This window comes from Ochotona princeps, chromosome 4 (genome assembly GCF_030435755.1).
Source record: "Ochotona princeps isolate mOchPri1 chromosome 4, mOchPri1.hap1, whole genome shotgun sequence".
NCBI classification, from domain to species: Eukaryota; Metazoa; Chordata; class Mammalia; order Lagomorpha; family Ochotonidae; genus Ochotona; species Ochotona princeps.
Window position 1 is genome coordinate 79,959,638 of NC_080835.1, and position 5,070 is coordinate 79,964,707.

The 5,070-nt window shown below is 42.4% G+C and overlaps 1 non-coding gene across 1 annotated transcript; it reads left to right on the forward strand.

The window, feature by feature from the left end:
* Positions 1 to 4,637: 4,637 nt before the first annotated feature.
* On the forward strand, positions 4,638 to 4,744 carry LOC118759585 (U6 spliceosomal RNA). Its single transcript, XR_004996280.2, has one exon. It is a non-coding gene; the product is annotated as a U6 spliceosomal RNA (small nuclear RNA).
* Positions 4,745 to 5,070: the final 326 nt, after the last annotated feature.

The window sequence follows — 5,070 nt, forward strand, 5'->3', positions numbered from 1 at the left end:
ACATGAACCCATATGCCCAATGGGATACCTGCACTTGGAGGTGGAGCCAATGCACCAGCCCCTGATTTTCAGTTTTATAACAGTGGGCCTGGCATGAGAAATCTAAGGATTGGCATTTGAGTCTAATGCCCTTTACTTTTCACTACTTGGAGCTGGGGTAGGGATAGCACAGGCAACGCTCTCCTTCCTACATTCTTCAGTGAGACTTTCCTTATTATAGTATAAACCACACAGCGTTTACACGCTTCCCTTTGTTGCTTGGAAGGTGGTTTGGTGTATGAATAACTGTTCCAATCAGGGTCTCTGTGGAAAGACAATCTACTCAGCCACTATCTTGTTCTACCCTCCAGTTATAACTCTAAATGAGGAATAAGCAAGGCACAGAAAGAAATAAAAGGACAGTAGAACCTAAATGCGTATGGAATACACTGTAAGGCAAACAACCATAACTTAACAAGTCAGCTGCAGGCCGACCTTCCATGGACCGGTTTCTCTCTGTATTTAGTCATATGGCCTGTGCAGCAGTTCAACACAATCCCTGGTCTCAGCAGCCCCTTTGTTCAAGTTCAAAAACAGGTCACCTGGTAATTGTCTTCAAAGTCCTAGATATTAGATATACTTGCAGCTCAGGTCTGTTTTTAATTCCTGCCTGCTTTAAGTTGTTTCCAAGGACATTCAATTGCCTCTAAAGATGCTATATTGGATTGTCCTTCCAATGTAGAGATACTGAAACTGGAAGCTGCAGGTGACAGACTATAGATAGAACTATACAAGAAAAATGATCCTGGGGCCAGTGGTATCATGTAGCAGGTTTAGCCATGACTGGTACCATCACTAGCTACACTGCATTGTCAGTTTAAATGTTGGCTTCCCTTCCTCTAATCCAGCTCCTTCTAATGCACTGGGAAGATAGCCAAAGATGGTCTCCCTGTGGTAGACTTCTAAATTCAGGTAGTCCAGACAAAAATGTTGTAACCACTTGGGAAGTGCGCCACCAACTAGGAGCATTCTCCTCCTGTTCTCCTTCCTAACCCAATCCTCCACTCCTTCCCATCACCTTTGCCTTCCAAATACATAAATAAGTATGGAAAGAAAGAAGGAAAGAGGGAGTAGAGGAACGAGAAAGAAATAGCTCAACTGCAGAATGATGTACCCACAATTATTCAGTGTCTAAAGAACAGCAAATAAATATACCTTTATATATCTTAAGTTAAAAGAGCTTTTCTAGAGAAACTGATTAATCATATTTTACACTTTCAATTTTAATCAGTTTTTTCACTTAACCTATCAACCACCAGGAAAGATCACACAGGATTAAAGAGGTCTTCATATTCGGGACTGGATCCCAGCCAGGAGCAGCAAGCCTCCCTCTGTCAGAGAACACCAACACCTTCACAAGGTGCTTATGTCTAGACCTGAAGGCCTACAACAATTCCATTATTAAACCATGTCAATTATGAAACCAAACTGAGGTTTGAAAATGATTATTAGAAGGAGGAATTGATAAATAGTAACAGAATAAAGACGCGGAGATCCTGCCAAAATCTGTCTGAAGCAGTCTCCTAAAGGAGACTAAACCAATTCACTTACAGCTAGAGCTTGTTCTACAGGAGTTCATTAGAGAAGATAACTGTTACCCCGCCCTGCTTGGAAGACATAATCACCTGTCTCCTAGTCCAAAGCATGCATTCTGAAACTTACATTTAGTTTTTTTCTTGTCAACTCTGAAAGAGACTGATACCTCTTACTGTTCGATCTGGTTGTTTTTTCTGGATCTCCCTAAGTGACTCAATCAGCAAACACACATAAATATTTGCTTAACACTGACAGTGTACCTGGCACTGTACTAGCCATCAGAGACAGGGCAGAGAACTAAATAGACACAATCTGTTTCTTAAAATACCCTTATCTTAGAGCTCATGTTGTAGCACCTTGGACTTATCCACTGTTTATGATGCTGCCACCCTATATTAGAATGCCATTTCAAGTCCTGACTGCTCTACTTCCTAACCAGCTCCCTACTGATAGGAAAGCAGTGAATGATGACCCAAGTACTTGGACACCTGCTATTCACAATGGAGACCCTAACAGAGTTCCTAGTTCCTGGCCTCACTCTGGACCAGCCCTGTCTGTTGCAGCCATTTGGGGATTAAATCAGTGGATGGAAGATCTCTTTTTCTTTGTCATTGTTTCTCCCTCTCTGTCACTCTGCTGTTCAAATAACCTCCTCCCCAACCCACCCCCCAAAAAAACCCTAAACATGAAGGTAAAGGCATTAAAAATGTATTAAGAAAGGTTTTTAATGTTGTAAAACAAATCCACAGGTCAGGCCGTGACTAGAGTGAAGCAAGTGAGGCATGGCAGTGCAGAATTCCTGAACTCTCAAGTTCCCATTCAGCACCTGTAATTCCACAGCCCAGTCCTTTGGCTGTTGGCGGAGTCCCCCTTCTTCTTCTTGTCTAACTTTAGCTTTGCTGCAGCCACGCTTCCAGAGACTTGTTTCTTGCATTCATTCACAGCCCACTATAAATAAATATCTGAGCCTTTTTGCCATGTGTGCATGCTATATCTTGGCATGGTTTACACCTAGGAAGTAGTTTTAAAGATTTGTTTAACTATAAATGTTTTAGCCTTACTACTTCTCAGCAAGAAATGACTATTTTGTTTTTCAGCTAATAAATTAGCAAGCAAACCTGAGAGTTATAAATAACTCTTAATCTGGGGAGTAGACAGGTTCATCAACTACAGATGCCTAAACTCATATTAGTGTTAAGGTACTATGAAAAATGTCTTGCTGAAATAATGTACTGAGAAACAGGATACGGCAGTCGTAAAAAGGTTAGTGGTAATGATCGGAGTCCACTGTCAAGGTCTGACATTTAGCTGTTGAATTAAAAAACAGGATGTAATCCCTATTACTAATAGGCAGATACCTAATAGAATGATGCATGGATGACTACACACAGGGAGACAAGCAGAGCACTGGAACTGTTCACAGGCTGGTGCAGTGAGCAGACAGGAGCCTGAGGGGAAGACTGCATCCTCTCCAAATTCACGCGCTGAGTGAACATGTCCAGCCACATGGGAATAGAGCCTGATAAAATGACTTTTGGTAATCAGGATTTAGTGCAAGTGGACACAGGAAATAAGAAGCCAACAGTCAGACTGCATTGGGAACACAATCCTTACCACTCAGATTTTCCTGGGTTCTCCTGGAAATGGAGCCATTTCCCTTTTAGTGATCCTTGGATTTGGTGTCAAAAAGAGACCTTCCTTTCTACCATGTGAGGACACAGCAAGAAAGCTGTGGGGAAAAACCATTCTGCACAGCTCCCAGTGTGCTGTTAGACCTCTCAGCCTCCATGGCTGGGGAGGGGCAAAGCTCTGCCATTTTCAAGCTACTCAGTTTATAGTTGAGTATTTTTTGAGAGCAGTCCAAAGGGACCGAGCATGATGACTAAAGAAGAAAAACCTGAGCTAAGAGAGAAAGACAGAGAATCTTCCACTCACTGATTTATTCCTCAAATAGCCACAAATGCCAGGGTTGGTCCAGACTGAAGCCAGAGGCTGAAACTCCATCTGGATCTCCCATGTGGGGACTGGGGGGCCAAGGACTTCATCCATCTTATGCTGCCTTCCCTGGCATATTAGCAACAATTTGAACGGGAAGTACAGAAGCCGGAACTCGAACCTGCACCAACATGGCTGTTAGTGTTGCAGGCAGCAGCTTAACATACTGTGCAACAACACTAGCCCCACTGAACTGGGTTTTAACGTAAGACTAACGTTAAGCATGAGTGAAAGCGAGAAAAATGCAACCCAGGGAGAGGGGACCTCAGAACTGTTAAATTTCTCCAGATTCAAAGATTACAAGATTAGTTCTGCTAATAAAGAGTTGAACAAAAGTACAAGAAAAAATAAGAAACAGAAACCAATCCCTACATGAGGATAGTCGGACCTCATTTACAGCACTCGGGAATCAACACAATTCTTGGTGTTTTCAGTTTTGCTGGGTTGTCCTACAAGTGGATCCATTTCCTTTCTTCCAGTGACCCATCAAATAGATGATAAGGCCTCTCTCTCTCTCTTAGTCTCACTTTTTCTCTCTTTTACCCATACACGCACTCACTCACTCGCTATCACTCTCTTCTCTCTCTGCTGTTTTCCTATATCCATCCACTACTCTTTCTAGCCACATTTCCTGTGGTTTCTCTCTTCATGCTGATTATCATCACAGAGCTTCTGCCAACCACATTGTTCCTGAACATTTTGGCTTCTTTCCAGACTACTGTCTGCTGATTTTCTGTTCAATGCATTCAAGTTCTCTACAAGAGGGAATGTGTTGGTCAGGCCCCATCCAGCATTTGGGCAGCCCTGTTGAACACCATTTTTATGCCAAGCCACCTCTGCTGTGTGCTCAGTGAGGTCATACAGTTCAGAGCACACTGAGCTATATGTAAATGGATTGGTTCAGAAGCAATGTCTTCAATGCCCACTGCAAATGTACTGAAGTAGGTAAAGCAGTACTGCCAGTAAATGCAAGCTCTTAGCCATGCTGGAAAGTAAAGGTGGAACTGGTAATGCCGAGTGATGACACTGCTCCAGGTCCGAGAGGGGTCTGTGTTCAGGTTTAAAATGTAGCTAGCTCCAGCTGCACATACACTAAAACGGAATGACACAGAGAGCATTAGCACGGCCCCTGAGCAAGAGTGACACACAAATTCATGAAGTGTTCCATATTTTAATTCCTTACTTTGTGAAATTCATATCTCTGTTTGCAAGAATAATTTTTAAAACAACTAAAGACAATATTAGTTGGATGACAATAAAATCAATAGGATCTGAGAAAATTTCTAAAAAGATGCATCAGGAATGAATTTCAATCTATGACCTCACATTTAGAAGAATGTCACTTTCTGCACATGTAAAGGTTCTTTGAAAATCCATGGGATAAGATTCTGATGGGATGGACAAATAAGGAAGTTAGTATTCACCTCCTCCTCTATGGAGAAGACTCAAAGTAGCCACAGGTGGTGACTGAATCCTAGTCCCATGGTCAGCGGGAGTCTT